Source organism: Lagenorhynchus albirostris, chromosome 4 (genome assembly GCF_949774975.1).
Source record: "Lagenorhynchus albirostris chromosome 4, mLagAlb1.1, whole genome shotgun sequence".
Lineage (NCBI taxonomy): Eukaryota > Metazoa > Chordata > Mammalia > Artiodactyla > Delphinidae > Lagenorhynchus > Lagenorhynchus albirostris.
Window position 1 is genome coordinate 127,119,578 of NC_083098.1, and position 18,367 is coordinate 127,137,944.

Consider the following 18,367-nt stretch of genomic DNA (forward strand, 5'->3'; position numbering starts at 1 on the left):
TGAAATCAGACAAGTCATTTGCTTCCCAAATACAATGGTGGGACAGACATAGGATAGACATTCCAGTTCCAAATAGGAGAAATAGGAAAGAAGGGAGGAATGCTGGGTCCTAAAGAAGTCTAAAACCTATCAGAGCAAATCCATTAGATGCGAAGGTGCAAGAATAATCCTTCTTGGTCCAATGCATTATCTTCCTGGCCCACTGGGGTGGTAAAGTCACTTTCACAGCTCATCCGGTTGACCCCACGCCTGTGCCTAGGCAAGGCCAAGGCTTTCTGTGGAGGCCCTAACCACACTGGGGCTTTATGTAGAGGCAGTGGTCCCCCCCACCGAAACCAAGGTAGGGGCAGCCTTGTCCTACCTTTCCCCAGGGCCTGTGCACACTGGGTCTGTGGTGGGAGTGGCAGCCCTGATGATCTCTGAATCACCTTTGGGGTCCTGCTTCCCTTCCCTTTTCTTGAAGAATAATACATGCCCACAGCTGAATAGCTCAGTGTAAAATCCAAGAAGTTTGACAGCCTTCCTTCATTCTCTCCTACTTTCTCTGTCCCCTTTAGTTCAATTGGCAGTGTCTTTGCTGATTTAATCCTATCTTTATTCCTGGTCTCTGTTGATATGGCTGATCATTTCATGAACCACACTTATGATCTCTTTATCAAATGATTGCTCAGACACACACTAAGTGTTCTCTTCAGAATAAGCTTTCTCATTTTTGCAATATGGATAGGCTGAGATTTTTCAGAGCTCCAAGTTCTCGTTCATTTTTACTTAACAATTACATCTTCAGTTTATTTCTTCCTTTGGCATTTTACTTTGGCATTTTAAGTAGTCAGGAGGGATTAAGCTACTCCTTCAATACTTTGTTTAGAAATCACCTCTGCTAAATATCCAATTTCACTGATTGCAAGTTCTATCTTCTACAGAACACTAGACCATGAATACAATTTACACAAGTTCTTTGCCACTCTATAACAAGGATCACCTTCCCTTCAGTTTCCAATAACATGTTCCTCATTTCTATCTGAGACCTTGCCAGAATGGCCTTGACCATCCATGTTTCTGCCAAGATTCTATTCATGATTATTTATGTATTCACTAAGAAGATGGAAGCTTTCTCTATAGCTCTGCTCTTTTCTTTATGAGCTCTCATCAGAATTACCCTTAATGTCCATATTTGTATCATGTACCTCAAAATTACTTCCGCCTCTACCCATTACTTAGTTCCAAAGCCATTTACATGTTTTTAGGTAGTTGTTAAAGCAGCATCCCACTTTTTGGTGTCACTGGCACACAATTCTAAATATTTATGTACTTAATAATAGAACTTCCAAGATACATGAAACAAAAACTGGTAGAACTGTAAGGAGAAATAGATAAATCCACAGTTACAGTTGGAGATTTCAACACTCATTTTAATAATTAATGGAATAAGAAGAATATTAGGGAGATTATAGAGTTGAACAACATCATCAACCAACTTGACCTAATTTATATTTATAGCACCCTCCAACTAACAATAGCAGAATCCACATTCTTCTCTAGTTCACAGGAAGTATTTATCAAGATAGACCATATGCGGCACTTCCCTGATGGCGCAGTGGTTGTGAATCCGCCTGCTGATGCAGGGGACACGGGTTCGTGCCCCGGTCCGGGAGGATCCCACATGCTGCGGAGCAGCTGGGCCCGTGAGCCACGGCCGCTGAGCCTGCACGTCCGGAGCCTGTGCTCCACAACGGGAGGGGCCACAGCAGTGAGAGGCCCGTGTACCACACACACACAAAAATAGAATCTGCCTGCCAATGCAGGGGACACGGGTTCGAGCCCTGGTCTGGGAAGATCCCACATGCCGGGGAGCAACTAAGCCTGTGCACCACAACTACTGAGCCTGTGCGCTAGAGCCCATGAGCCACAACTACTGAGCCTGCCTGCCACAACTACTGAAGCCCATGTGCCCAGAGCCCATGCTCCGCAACAAGAGAAGCCACCACAGTGCAAAGCCTGTGCACCGCAACAAGGAGTAGGCCCCGCTTGCTGCATCTAGAGAAAGCCTGCACGTAGCAACGAACACCCAACACAGCCAAAAATAAATAAACAAACAAACAAATAAATAAAGTTAATTAAAAAAAAGATAAACCATATGCTGAGTCATAAAATAGATTCAAATAAAATTTAAAAGATTAAAATCATATGAAACTTGTTATCTGACCACAAAGGAATTAAATAAGAAATCAATAATAGATATTGTAAGAAATCATCAATATTTGGAAACTAAATAACATACTCTTAAATAAGCCAAAGCTCTCAGAGGAAATGAAAAGGATAATTAACAAGTATTTTGGTCTGAATGAAACAGACATGACAGTGAAAATTTATGGAGTGCAGATAAACAGTACATAGAGGGAAATTTATAACACTAATTGCATATTTTAGGAAAGAAGAGGGTTATCAATGACCTTAGCTTTAACCTTAAGAAACTAGAAAAGGAGCAAATGAAATCCAAAGTTAGCAGAAGAAAAAAAATAATGAAAATACCAGCAAAAAATACAAAACAAAATAACAAAAATCAATGAAACCCCAAACTGATAATAATATTGATAAAATTCTAGTTGGACTGATCAGGAAAAAAGAGGAGATACATATTGCAAATATCAGGAATAAGAGAGATGACATCACTGCAGATTATGCAAATATTTCAAAAGAGAAGAGGGAGGACGACATACACATGGCCAGCAGAAGAGGTGCTCAACATCCTTAATCATCAGAGAAATATGAGCCATAACCACAATGATCTCACACCTGTTAAGATAGCTGTCATTAAAATGACAAGAAGTAACAAGTGTTGGTGAGCATGTGGAGAAAATGGAACACTTTGCACTGTTGGGGGGAATGTAAATTGGTGCAGTGATTTTGGAAAGCAGTATGGAGGTTCCCCCCAAAATTAAAAACAGAACTACCATATGATCCAGAAACTCCACTTCTGGGTATATAGCGAAAGGAAATGAGAACAACTTGAAAACATATCTGCACCTCCATGTTCATTGCAACATTATTTACAACAAGTGAGACATGGAAACAACCTAAGTCCATTGACAGATGAAATATCATTCAGCCATAAAGAAGGATGAAATCTTGCCATTTATGACAACATAGATGAGTCTTGAAGGCATTATCCTTAAGTGAAATAAGTCAGAGAAAGACAAATACCATATGATCTCGTTTATATATGGAATCTAAAAAAACAAAACAAAACTGAACTCATAGATACAGAAAAGAGATTGGTGGTTGCCAGAAGTAGGGAGTAGGGGTAGGAGGGTGTTGATATGAGGAAATGGTCAGAAGGTACAAACTTCCAGTTATCATCATGGTAGCCATGGCTAGCAATACTGTGTTTGAAAGCTGCTAAGATAATAGATCTCAAAAGTCATCATCACTAGAAAACTAATTGTACCTAAATGTGGTGGTGGTTGTTAACTAAATTATGGTGGTAATCATTTTGCAATATATACATATATCAAATGATTATGTTGTACACTTAAAACTAATACAATGTTATATGTCAGTTTTATCTCATTAAAGAAAGATAATAGGGGAATATTATATATATTTTCATACTAATAATTAAGATAAATGATATGGTCAAAGTCCCTAACAGCTATCAACTTTCATTCAAGAAGAATTAGATAACCTAAATAGCCCTGTATATTAAAGTAATTGAATTTTTAGTTAGAAACCTCCCCCAACCACCCCCCTCCCCTCCAAAAAAAAATGCACAGGTAGCTTCACTTGTGAATTCTACAAAGCATGTAAGGAAGAAATAATACCAATTTTGTGTAAATTCTTCCAAAATTTAAAGAGGAGAGACTGCTTCCCAGACTATTCTTTGAGGCCAGGAATTCCCTGATATCAAAACCAAAGACATTACATGGAAAGAAAACCACAGACCAATATCTGTCATTAACATAGATGCAAAAAGTCTTAACAAAATGTGCAAAAATCAAACACAACAATGTATAGAAGTGATAATACATCATGACCAAGATAAACCCAGGAATGCAGGGTTAGTTTAACATTTCAAAATCTGTCAATTTAATACAACATGGTCAGTTCAATACATGCAGAAAAAGCATTTGACAAAATCTAATATCAATCCCTGATTAAAATCTTTCAGAAAGGTAGAAGTAAAAAGAAACTTCCTTAACTTGATAAAGAATTATAAAAAAAAAAAAACCTGCAATTAAATAATACTCCACGATGGAAGACTGAGTATTTTCCTCCCTAAGATCATGAACAATTGAAGGTTTTCTGCTTTCACCACTTATATTCAATATTATAGGTTTTAGACAGGGAGAAAAAAACAACAACAAAGGCATACAAATTGGAAAGGAAGAAGTAAAACTGTCTTTATTGACTGATGGCAAGTTTTTCTCTGAATCCGGGGAAATCTACAAAAACTTATTTAAGGCACAAGCCCTGGCCCAGCCCTGACGCGTGCTGAGCCCTCCCGCGTGCCGTCCTTACCCAGCCTGACCCGCGCGGCCAGCCCCGGCAGCGGACTTCATCTCCCCGGAAGCGTTTTCATGGCGAAGGTTATCAGGAAGGCTGTGAAGAAGAAAGTAGTTTGGGTATGATTGAAGGATGACAGTATGGCACGTTACAGGGAGCTAAAATCGGGTCTGAGATTGGGTGCTACCAAGGTTTTGCTTTTGCTTGGAGATGTCTCCTGCATGGTTGCGCCACTGAGAAAGACAGCAAAAAGATGAAGGTCTTAGAATCGTTGATTGGAATGATTCAGAAATTCCCTTATGATGACCCTACTTATGATAAACTTCATGAAGACTTAGACAGAATTAGAGGGAAATTTAAGCATCTTTGTTCATTGCTAAACGTTCAGCCCGACTTTAAAATTAGTGCAGAAAGTTCCGGACTTCATTTTGAGGATGACAGACGCACAAAGACGAAACATAAGGGAAAAGATGTTCGTATGTTAAGTGTTTAAAAATGTGATTAAAGGCAAAACAATGATGGGGGACTCATTGTTTTGCAGGGAGGGTTCCAGCGTGGCCGGTGAAAGGGCTTCATGCTCCCGAGGTCTGCCAGGTCACCTCGGTGCCCCCCACGGGGCCCCTCCACACAAGCCTGTCCTTTGTTGGGCCCTGTCTGCTCTGCAGTGTGAACGTGGCCCTGGCAGAGCCCTCGCAGGGCTGCTCTTCTCTGGTCCAGGGTCCAGGCCCCTGGCTCATGGGTTCTCGTCCCCTGGCAGGCCTAGCTAGATCTAGACTCGGGTTGGCTCTGGATAGGATAAACCTCCCCTTTACCCTCAGGGCTTTGGTCAGCGCTCAGAGGGACAGTTTTTTTTTTTTTTTTTTAAATGAGAGCCACAGGGTTGACACGAAGCAGGTTAATGGGAAGGAGTGATGGGTGCTGTGACATTTATTGACCCTTGAGATGTGCCAATGCTTCTCATGTTTTATTTAGTCCCTTCAGGAGCCCATGAGGTGGGCGTTATTCACGTTTTACAGACGAGGAAACCGAGGCCCAAGAGACTGCCTGGTCCAAGGGCAGTGGGTGGCAGAGCTGGGACTCCAGCCCTGTCTCCTGGTGCCCGCTCTGGAACACACGATCACACCCACAGGCTCGGGGTCCCTGCCCGTAGGTCCCCGCTATGCCCTGTGGAGCCCTGGGGAGTCCCCTGTGGCCATGGACGTGGACGTCTGGCTAAGAGGAGGAGAGGCCAGCCCTGTCCCCAAGGAGCCGGGATGTGCTCTTCCTGTGTCCCCGGGTGGTGGGACTCTGCAACATCAAAAATGGTCAAGGGGAGGAGACTTTAAGGCCACCGTTCTATGTGCAGAAACTTTGGAGCCTTCCTTTTAGTGTGAGGTCTTCTGTCTTCTGCTAGGACTTAAAAGGCATCATCTGTACGCGGTGCACAGCCTCAGGTGCGCCTTCGTCACAGATACCAGCAGCGCTTACCTCTCTGGCTGGTGGGATGGAGGGGCTCTTGTTGTCGTTTTCCTGGGTGGATTTTTATGCTTCCTAACCTATCTGTTTGGATAATGTATTATTTTTATAATTGGAGAAAAAAACAGCATATTAAAAAAACCCACATATTTAAATTTATTCAAAATGTAATAGGTGCATCTTGCAGGTTTGCAAGACACAAAATCAATATACAAAAAAAATCAATTGTGCAGTGGCCTCTATCAGTAGAGTTTTGTTAAACTGAATTGTTTTAGGATTAGCAAAAGAAGATAAAGAACCTGTTGATACCTACTTTATGAGTGTGTATCACTTTTTCTATGGATACCATGTTGTTAATACCCTCAGAGACCAAAATCTGCTTTGTTTTCTACCTTCAGACTATAAAGTCTGTCCTCTGAAACAGCAGTGATTGGAGTTATACTTAGGATTCTACAACTTTTCAACTTTTTTCTATTTTATATCTGTTCTTTATTTGTTCTGCCTAATTCTTGCATTCCAGGCTATTGTATCGGTAAATACGTTACCTCACAAAAGTCAAGGATCGCTATCTGATATGGAGATTCATAATATTCTTCAGTCTTTTGTCTCATTTGCTTACTTCACTCAAATGTTCTAAATAGCAATATTCTAGGAATTTCTATGTTAGATATTTGAGCATAGACTAGAAATCCAAGAAGTAAATAAAAAATTTATTTGTATCCCGTAATTCCTATCTCTAGACTGGTTCCCAGGGTTTGATTTGACACAAGTGGGGCTAAAAGAGTTGGCCCATTTCCAAGCCATCTCCTATACAGGCATTGACGAAGAAGTTGGTTTCAGTGTCAGTTATGGTCCATACAAATGATTATGCTTAACTGACATCAAGAATGTTCTTTTTTCTGTATTTCTATCCACATGGTCCATAAATATGTAACAGTTTATCCATGCATTTGAGTGAGAATAACACTGAATGATTGACTATATTTTTTAGGATGAGAGAGGAGGTTTTTTGGTTTATTTGAAGTAAACGTTTAATATTTTAAAATGATGCAAGGTGTTAGAAAACATTGAGTCAAAGTTTTGAATAATTTAGAAGTGTATGTTTCTAAAAGAATAGAAATAAGAAAAGTAACAATGCCTATTTAAAAATAGCTCTCATAATGTTTGACACTGAGAATTAAAAAACTAATGACAAACATTATTATATAGTAAAGTATTATATAGTAAAGCAAAGATGTCCCAAGTATTCTAGCTTTCTGATATTACCTCTTTTTTTGGTATATATTCAAATGTAGTAGACTAACTTCCATCTTAAATATTGCGAGAGGTATACCCCTTTGCCCAATATTTCTATTGACTCTGGTTTAAGGTGGGCCAGTTTTTAGTCTGCTCTAAACTCCTGCTTCTGTAGATTTCTCAATTCCTACTTTTCATTTTCTTTAGGTTCTGTCCTTTTCCTACTTTGCTTCTTTCTTAGGTATAAACTCAGCCTTGTTTGTTTTTTTCTTTTTTTCCATTCCCCCAAGCTGTACCACAACAAGGTTATCTATGTAAGTGTCTTAGGTTAGATGGTTAATATAGGAGGATTAAACACAGAAAGAACAAAGAAAACAAGTTAAATGAGGACTATAGTTCTTTTTTTTTTTAAGATGTTGGGGGTAGGAGTTTATTAATTTATTTTTGCTGTGTTGGGTCTTCGTTTCTGTGCGAGGGCTTTCTCTAGTTGTGGCAAGCGGGGACCACTCTTCATCGCAGTGTGCGGGCCTCTCACTATCGCGGCCTCTCTTGTTGGGGAGCACAGGCTCCAGACGCGCAGGCTCAGTAGTTGTGGCTCACAGGCCTAGTTGCTCCGTGGCATGTGGGATCTTCCCAAACCAGGGCTCGAACCCGTGTCCCCTGCATTAGCAGGCAGATTCTCAACCACTGCACCACCAGGGAAGCCCAGGACTATAGTTCTTAAAAGTCTTCCGGCCATGCTGGCTACTGGGAATTTCTCATTGGCCATCCTTCTTTGTTGTCATTTTTCTGAATTCCTTTTTTCTCCCTCTATCGGATATTTCTGTCATCCCTCGTAATTCAAGTAACTGGTCACCATGTCTGCATCACCCCTTGCCCATTAATGAAAAAGTTTCACAATTTTTTTCTGAACAAACAAGATCAGGATTTGCCCCCTGTGTTAACTGATTAGTCCAAAGAAATACAAAAATCTTGGAGTAGGTAAACAAACAATAAATAACTTAAATATTTCACTTATTTCTTTCATGTATTAAGATATTGAGTAATTTCGTGGAGCATATCTCATGTGGACTGTGGCTTGGTGTCAGTTGATGGCACTGGTAAGGTCGTTTTGGTTGTTGACAACAGTGCCACTGTCATTAATTGGTGCCTGTGCCTGGCAGTTATCAAACACTTTGAACATCACCTCTAGCTACATCTGTTTTCCTGTTTGAGATAAAGGTGCACATTAATGTAGTTTTATTTTTAGTGTTTTGTGGTTATTATATTAATAATTCCCTTTTTCCAGTTGACCCATTTCAGGTTGCTTTTCTCTCATGCTTTTTTAATCAAAGTTCGATAATACATATATATCTTAAAGAAATAATAAATATATACATGAAGAAAAGTGTCCAGTAAAGCACATTATTTGCTGTTTTCTTTTTTCCTAATCTCCTTATCTCAAAATCTATTTTCAGATGTATGTGATTTTCCCAGTGGTACATAGATCAGAATTTAGCATTTAAACACATTTTACATGTAAATTCCAGAAAACATTTAACTACTTCTGTGTTTTCTGCTTTGTGAGAATTTTGGTAAGTAAAGAAATTCTATAAGCTGATCTGAGCCATTACTGCTGTGAAAGCTGAAAAATGAAAACTTCAGTGTACATAACATGATATATTCAGGCATAATATTTATTTAGATTCATCTTGCAGCTGATTTTCTCTGGTTTAAGTATAAACTTCCAAAAGTGAGCACAGCAATGCCTTGATCATATGTATCATACTAGTCTGACTCCTAGGATGTTTACTTCAGGAGTGTATGCTCGACACAGTGTTTATAGCCTCAGAAAATTTGAACCTAATTTCCAGAAATCAGTCTATACACTTGAAGTTAGAAGACAATATTTTCTCAAAAAAAGGTCATCTCTTTTATATTTACTTATAAGCTCTGAGAAGCCAAGGACTTTTTTAAATCTTGGGAATGTGACAATAGGATAATTTCAGTTCTATGTAAACTTAATAGCCCCTAAGATGTAAGTACAAATAAAATGATGGTTTTGCTGCTGCTGGTAAAAATGCCGGTGCTGACATCATCACTACAGTAAAAGGAGCAGTAGAAAGACTGCTGTTTTCTTTTTTAAAGCTCTAACTTAATCCTTTAAAGTGGAGTTAACCCTTTAAAGTGGAGTTAATTCCAGATTTATAAGCACAGATGAACAGTGAAGAAATTCCAAGATGCCTATAAGCAGCTAGAGCTGTAGACCAAATTTCTTTACAAATCTTGGCTCTTAAGATATATCATATTTCAAAGATTCTAACATTTACGTTTTTTCTTCACATTTTAACATCTCTGGAAACAGTTTGTTTCTTGTGGTAGTCCTAATAGGGTTTCCCTTGCTTGTCTTTGTGCATGAAAACTTGCAGAATGGAGTGTCCAGCAACTTGGAGTACAATTTCAGAGACAGTACTGCATCGCCAGTGCTCTTGATGACATAGATGGCAGTGTTGCATGGGAAAACTTTAAAAGTATCTTGAAAGACTGGACTTGGAATGGGAGGAAGCTTTAGACATTCCTTAACTAACCAGTTTTACTTATATTTTCATTTTTATGTAGGCTTAAGAATGACATAAGGTAAAAACCTATACCTCAATAAGTATTAAAAAGCCCTTTCAATAAGTATGTAGTAAAAGTCCTGAGTTACCAAAAACGTTGTGTTATAACTTGTGTAGCAGTGTCTGTTTTCTTTTCTCTGTGGTACATAAAATAATAGAATACTTATAATCAATTTGGTATTATGATTCTGAGATGGACGTAGATTGTGGGATTATAGAATTTTTGAATTGCTGACTTTTTTGTGAATTGCTAATTTTAAAGAAGTTTTTTGTTGTTTCTATGTTTTAAAGGGAGTGTTATGAATTATATCATATCAAAAGAGTCATAAAAGCATTTTTCAAAGAGGATTAACAATAAAATTTTAAAGGGTTTAATATTTCCTTTCATTCTCATAAGTAACATTCTTTTTGAGAACTACTTCCAAATATGTTCTTTAAAGGCAAACTTCAAAGTCTAACTTTGGGCCATAAGTAAACTATTTTGTCTTGTTTATTGTAGACAATCATCTTTGAGGGTTTTGAAGTTTAGTGTGGTAGAGGATTTAGCACTCTGTACGTTTATATTTGAGGTTGCAGTATTGACTTATTATCTTTCCTAAAATGTAATAGACGTCATGAATGGCTTGCAACACTCAGTATCTTCAGGATGTTTGCCATTGCTGTACTTGATGATTATTATTTTTAAAAAAATCTCTCTGATCCCTTTTTTCTGAAGAGAAAATCAAAATTACCTCTCAATCACTTTACTGTCTGTGTATAATCTATGATTTAATATCGTTAGACCAATGAGGAGCCACCTGATTTCCCCAGCATTGCCCAAGGTTTGTTTTATGCCAGTATATTTCTCAAATAATGGAAGTATAGACATTTAAATGCCAAACCTAAATTTTTCGTTTACTATTTCTGATATAAATATTCCTACAACACACCTTTCTGTCATTCTTAGTTAGAGAATACTAAAAATCAAAGCCTTAAAATTTTGTGTTATGCGACAATCTCAAGAGGGAAACTGCTTTATTTGTTGAGGGGTCTTTAGTACACGGTGAACAGCGAGATAAGAGGAACGGTTAAAGGGGGCGGACTACACTCAACACTAAATGAATGTTCACTTTTTGTAGAAGATGTAGACTCATTATTCTGAATATCAGTTACAACAGATGATCTGCTCCGGCCCCTGGGGCTATGTGCACAGGCAGGGCCTCAGCCTCCAGGGGTCTGTCACCACCCCAGGCACAGGACTCTCAGATGGGTATTTTTGTTTCTCCAGAGAGGCAGTTCCATTATCTCACTGCACTATTTTTGACTGAACGTTCAGTATTCTGATCAATAATTGAATTAAGCATCACCTCACTGTGTGATTCCTCCTGACTTTCTTCCTTCTAGTTATGGCACAACTATTCACTTAGCCATCCAGTTTTGAAATCTGTGATTTTCTCAATTTCTGATCTTCTGTGTAGGTCTGTCAGTTGTACCTCTGGTTTCCTCTTTACATCTCTACTCTCAACACCCTCTTTTTAAATTGAATTTTAAGTTTTTCTTCTATGATTGTCTTTGCCTAGAAAATTTCAGTTTGCCATGTGCTTGATCTTTAGGCTTCCAGTCTCTTCCATTTCCAGTGTATTAGGTATAGAACTGACAGTATTTCCCTGTTCAAAAATCTCCAACGGTTCCCTGCTTTTTTTAATTAATTTTTTTCACCAAATATTAAAACAATTGCCAGGAGAAGCTTAGTTCTATAAGATCACATATGGATGAAAGGATATAAAATGATTTTGACATTAAGCATCACATTCCTTTCCCACTAGTCATTTGTATGACAATCTACTACAAAATTTCCTTGGGCATCAGGATTGAATGCATCAAAAATATCAATCTTCATGTGTACTGGATCAATTCTTGAGAAATCTTCTCTACACACTCTTCTGAAACCACTCGAGATTCATTGACTTTTTGAAACTTATCTACAAATACTTCAAGGACATACTTGTAAATTTTGTCAGCAACTTGAGATGCCACTGAATCTGATTTTTTTTTTTTTTTCTTTCTCGGCTGCACCACACAGCATGTGGGATCTTAGTTCCCCGAACAGGGATCGAATACGTGTCCCTGCATTGGAAGGTGGATCCTTTACAACAGGACCACCAGGGAAGTCCCTGCCACTGAATCTTTCTAAAGTCCTTGATCCTGCTTTAAAATTTTTTTCCAGTTTTATTGAGCTATAATTGACATATAACATGGGGTAAGTTTAAGGTGTACATGTGTTGACTTAATATGCTTATATATTGCAAAACAGTTGCCACTGTAGCTTTGGCTGGCACTTCCATCCTGTCACATAATTACCATTCCTTTTTCGTGGTAAGAATATTTAAGATCTACTCTCTTAGGAACTTTCCAGTAGATAATACAGAATTATTAGTTATAATCACCATGCTGTACATTAGATCCCCAAAGTTAATCTTATAACTGGAATTTGTATCCTTTGACCAGTATCTTCCCATTCCGCCCCCCACCCGGCCCCTGGTAACCACCACTCTTGATCCTTATTATTGTGTCTTCATTCCTATATTCATTTGTTTGTCACTGTTTTAACTGAGACACCACTATGTGCCGAAGCGCCAGGTGTTATAGACATGGTGCTACACAAAAATGGATACGATTTTTATCCTAATCTAGCTTATAGACTAGCTTTCTTCACCATTTAGAGTTGAAATTTATATATTTTCATTGTATATTCTGTTTTTAGAACTTGAAGATCATTTTTGGTGCTGGAGGAAAATAAAATTCTATTGTCTGTTAGCAAATTCCTCTCTTCTCCAAGCAGTAGGATCCTTCTTTTCCTGCCTTTTCTTTCCTCATTGCCTAAAATGTGATGGAAAACTACTTTTTATTGTCCTAAGTATTTTTCACAAGTCTCAGCTCATTTCAAACAGCACATTTGACACTGATTTAAAGCATATTGTATATATAGCTGTGCATGTTTTTTAACTTTGCAGTATATTATGTGTATTTTTCCATTTAATTAAGTATATTCTGAAAACACGTTGTTTAATGTCTGTTTAATAGTCCATCTTATTTAACCATCCCCTATTTGGGGCTATTTGGTTTGTGTCCAATTTTTTTTTTTCTTTTTTTTTGGCTTGTTCTGCAATTTTAAATAATGCTTCTGTGAACATCCTGGTACATAATTCTTTGCCTGCATTTCTGATCATTTCCTTATGCTGTACTCCAGCCTCCAAATACTGTCCATTTCTTGTGCCCAGGGACTAAGTAGATGGGCTGTTTTTCCAATCTATGTCCAGTGAATATATTTTTCACTCAATGATTTTTAGAACTTTTCTGATGACCAGATGGAGTGTTGCCCATCTGTGCCTCAAGATCTTCCACGGTCTATTCCAACATACACCCTTACAGCATGCTAGGACACTATAAGGACAGGAGAAGGAAGGTAAGGGCCTGTACAGCCTGCTGGGTGATGATGGTAAAGCAGATAAACTCTAGTCCTCTGTCTTGGAGCTGTGCCCATGTGCATGTCTCTGTGTGTGTACGGTGGGAGGAGAGATGGAGTGTTGCTGCTTGCTATAGACTAAATTGTGTCCCCCCCTACCATCCCAATTTGTATGCTGAAGTCCTAACCCCCACAGTGTGATGGTATTTGGAGGTAGGACCTTTGGGAAGTAATTAGATTTAGATGAAGTCATGAGGGTGGGGCCCTCATGATGGGATTTGTGCCCTTATAAGAAGGGTCACCAGAAAGCCTGCTTTCCCCTTCTCTCTGCTATGCAAGGGCAGCAAGAAGGAGGCCATCTGCAAGCCAGGAAGAGAACTCTTACCAGGAATCCATTTGGCCCACACTTTGATCTTGGACTCCCCAGCCTTCAAAACTGTGAGAAAATCAGTTTCTGTTATTTAAGTCACCCAGTCTATGGAACCTTCTTATGGCAAATATACTGTTGAGGGCAACTAAGTTATGATTCCCTGTGAGCTGGAAAAATGGCAATACACAGATGTTTTAGACTGCCACTGAATATTAGCTTTAAAAAACCTGAAACCCCAAACTCAAAAGCGTAGCCAAATATAGCAAAATATTTTCTCACTTTTATTACTATTTCTTTAGTCTTGCTTCTTCTTTCTTGTTTCTTTTTTTTTTCTTTATGTAGTAATTTACAGATGAGTAAACTATACATGCCATTTCAGCTTCAATCTTTCAGTTCATATAAGGAGAGAATTAACTGATAGTCATGTCAAACAGGGTCCTTTTTAAAGGCATATAACCAGTCATTTATATAGGTACTGCTTTCAGTCCTTGCTAACTAAAAAAAAAAAAAAAAAAAATTGAATATGAAAATGTCCCTTTTAGTTCCTCTCTTTTGGTTGACTCTTCTTGTTAAGTTATGATATTACAACTTTTCATTTTTATGAAATTTCTAGAATTTAATGTTTCAGCTTTTTTTTGCTTTGTGATCAAGGAGTAGTAAATTACTTATACTCATGTAGTCTCAGTGGATTGTAAAGAGGAATTACTTATATTGAACCATTTTTCTGCCACTTTGTGACATGGGGTTTTCTTTGTTCATCTTGGCTGTTTTGCTTCATTAGGCGTGCTGTTGTAAATGAATTGTTGGATCTAATCATACCAAGAAATATTTGTCTTATGTGGCCACTGTGTTGCCTGGGATGTGTGAGCTGAAAAACCTACTGGGCTGTAAGTTTTCCTTTGGAATGTTTGAAGAATCCTTAAGTGCTGTTGAACGTGAAGGATGGAACTGCTCTGAGGAAAACAAAGTTTTGTTTTTTTTTTTTTCTTACTAAGTTAGTTCTGTCTTTATTTTATTTATTTATTTATTTTAACATCTTTATTGGGGTATAATTGCTTTACAATGGTGTGTTAGTTTCTGCTTTATAACAAAGTGCATCAGTTATACATATACATATGTTCCCATATCTCTTCCCTCTGGCGTCTCCCTCCCTCCCACCCTCCCTATCCTACCCCTCCAGGCAGTCACAAAGCACCAAGCCGATATCCCTGTGCATGCAGCTGCTTCCCACTAGCTATCTACCTTACGTTTGTTAGTGTGTATATGCCCATGACTCTCTCTCGCCCTGTCACAGCTCACCCTTCCCCCTCCCCATATCCTCAAGTCCGTTCTCCACTAGGTCTGTGTCTTTATTCCTGTCTTACCCCTAGGTTCTTCATGACATTTTTTTTCTTAAATTCCATATATATGTGTTAGCATACGGTATTTGTCTTTTTCTTTCTGACTTACTTCACTCTGTATGACAGACTCTAGGTCTATCCACCTCATTACAAATAGCTCAATTTCGTTTCTTTTTATGGCTGAGTAATATTCCATTGTATATATGTGCCACATCTTCTTTATCCATTCATCCGATGATGGACACTGAGGTTGTTTCCATCTCCGGGCTATTGTGAATAGAGCTGCAATGAACATTTTGGTACATGACTCTTTTTGAATTATGGTTTTCTCAGGGTATATGCCCAGTAGTGGGATAGCTGGGTCATATGGTAGTTCTATTTGTAGTTTTTTAAGGAACCTCCATACTGTGCTCCATAGTGGCTGAACCAATTCACATTCCCACCAGCAGTGCAAGAGGGTTCCTTTTTCTCCACACCCTCTCCAGCATTTATTGTTTGTAGATTTTTTGATGATGGCCATTCTGACTGGTGTGAGATGATATCTCATTGTAGTTTTGATTTGCATTTCTCTAATGATTAATGATGTTGAGCATTCTTTCATGTGTTTGTTGGCAGTCTGTATATCTTCTTTGTAGAAATGTCTATTTAGGTTTTCTGCCCATTTTTGGATTGGGTTGTTTGCTTTTTGTTATTGAGCTGCATGAGCTGCTTGTAAATTTTGGAGATTAATCCTTTGTCGGTTGCTTCATTTGCAAATATTTTCTCCCATTCTGAGGGTTGTCTTTTGGTCTTGTTTATGGTTTCCTTTGCTGTGCAAAAGCTTTGAAGTTTCATTAGGTCCCATTTGTTTATTTTTGTTTTTATTTCCCTTTCTCTAGGAGGTGGGTCAAAAAGTATCTTGCTGTGATTTATGTCATAGAGTGTTCTGCCTATGTTTTCCTCTAAGAGTTTGAAAGTTTCTGACCTTACATTTAGGTCTTTAATCCATTTTGAGCTTATTCTTGTGTATGGTGTTAGGGAGTGATCTAATCTCATACTTTTACATGTATCTGTCCAGTTCTCCCAGCACCACTTATTGAAGAGGCTGTCCTTCCTCCACTGTACATTCCAGCCACCTTTATCAAAGATAAGGTGACCATATGTGCGTGGGTTTATCTCTGGGCTTTCTATCCTGTTCCATTGATCCATCTTTCTGTTTTTGTGCCAATACCATACTGTCTTGATTACTGTAGCTTTGTAGTATAGTCTGAAGTCAGGGAGCCTGATTCCTCCAGCTCCATTTTTCGTTCTCAAGATTGCTTTGGCTATTCGGGGTCTTTTGTGTTTCCATACAAATTGTGAAATTTTTTGTTCTAGTTCTGTGAAAAATGCCAGTGGTAGTTTGATAGGGATTGCATTGAATCTATAGATTGCTTTGGGTAGTAGAGTCATTTTCACAATGTTGATTCTTCCAATCCAAGAACATGGTATATCTCTCCATCTATTTGTATCATCTTTAATTTCTTTCATCAGTGTCTTATAATTTTCTGCATACAGGTCTTTTGTCTCCTTAGGTAGGTCTATTCCTAGATATTTTATTCTTTTTGTTGCAATGGTAAATGGGAGTGTTTTCTTGATTTCACTTTCAGATTTTTCGTCATTAGTATATAGGAATGCCAGAGATTTCTGTGCATTAATTTTGTATCCTGCTACTTTACCAGATTCATTGATTAGCTCTAGTAGTTTTCTGGTAGCATCTTTAGGATTCTCTATGTACAGTATCATGTCATCTGCAAACAGTGACAGCTTTACTTCTTCTTTTCTGATTTGGATTCCTTTTATTTCCTTTTCTTCTCTGATTGCTGTGGCTAAAACTTCCAAAACTATCTTGAATTAGAGTGGTGAGAGTGGGCAACCTTGTCTTGTTCCTGATCTTAGTGGAAATGCTTTCAGTTTTTCACCATTGAGGATGATGTTGGCTGTGGGCTTGTCATATATGACCTTTATTATGTTGAGGAAAGTTCCCTCTATGCCTACTTTCTGCAGGGTTTTTACATAAATCGGTGTTGAATTTTGTCAAAAGCTTTCTCTGCATCTATTCAGATGATCATATGGTTTTTCTCCTTCAATTTGTTAATATGGTTTATCACATTGATAGATTTGCGTATATTGAAGAATCCTTGCATTCCTGGAATAAACCCCACTTGATCATGGTGTAAGATCCTTTTAATGTGCTGTTGGATTCTGTTTGCTAGTATTTTGTTGAGGATTTTTGCATCTATGTTCATCAGTGATATTGGCCTGTAGTTTTCTTTGTGACATCCTTGTCTGGTTTTGGTATCAAGGTGATGGTGGCCTCGTAGAAGGAATTTGGGAGTGTTCCTCCCTCTGCTATATTTTGGAAGAGTTTGAGAAAGATAGGTGTTAGCTCTTCTCTAAATGTTTGATAGAATTCGCCTGTGAAGCCATCTGGTCCTGGGCTTTTGTTGGTTGGAAGATTTTTAATCACAGTTTCAATTTCAGTGCTTGTGATTGGTCTGTTCATATTTTCTATTTCTTCCTGATTCAGTCTTGGCAGGTTGTGCATTTCTAAGAATTTGTCCATTTCTTCCAGATTGTCCATTTTATTGGCATAGAGTTGCTTGTAGTAATCTCTCATGATCTTTTTTATTTCTGCAGTGTCAGTTGTTACTTCTCCTTTTTCATTTCTAATTCTATTGATTTGAGTCTTCTCCCTTTTTTTCTTGATGAGTCTGGCTAATGGTTTATCAATTTTGTTTATCTTCTCAAAGAACCAGCTTTTAGTTTTATTGATCTTTGCTATTGTTTCCTTCGTTTCTTTTTCATTTATTTCTGATCTGACCTTTATGATTTCTTTCCTTCTGCTAACTTTGGGGTTTTTTGTTTCTTCTTTCTCTAATTGCGTTAGGTGTAAGGTTAGGTTGTTTATTTGAGATGTTTCTTGTTTATTGAGGTAGGATTTTATTGATATAAACTTCCCTCTTAGAACTGCTTTTCCTATGTCCCATAGGTCTTGGGTTGTTGTGTTTTCACTGTCATGTGTTTCTAGGTATTTTTTGATTTCCTCTTTGATTTCTTCAGTGATCTCTTGGTTATTAAGTAGTGTATTGTTTAGCCTCCATGTGTTTGTATTTTTTACAGATCTTTTCCTGTAATTGATCTCTAGTCTCATGGCGTTGTGGTCAGAAAAGATACTTGATACAATTTCAATTTTCTTAAATTTACCAAGGCTTGATTTGTGACCCAAGATATGATCTATCCTGGAGAATGTTCCATGAGCACTTGAGAAAAATGTGTATTCTGTTGTTTTTGGATGGAGTGTCCTATAAATATCAATTAAGTCCATCTTGTTTAATGTATCATTTAAAGCTTTTGTTTCCTTATTTATTTTCATTTTGGATGATCTGTCCATAGGTGAAAG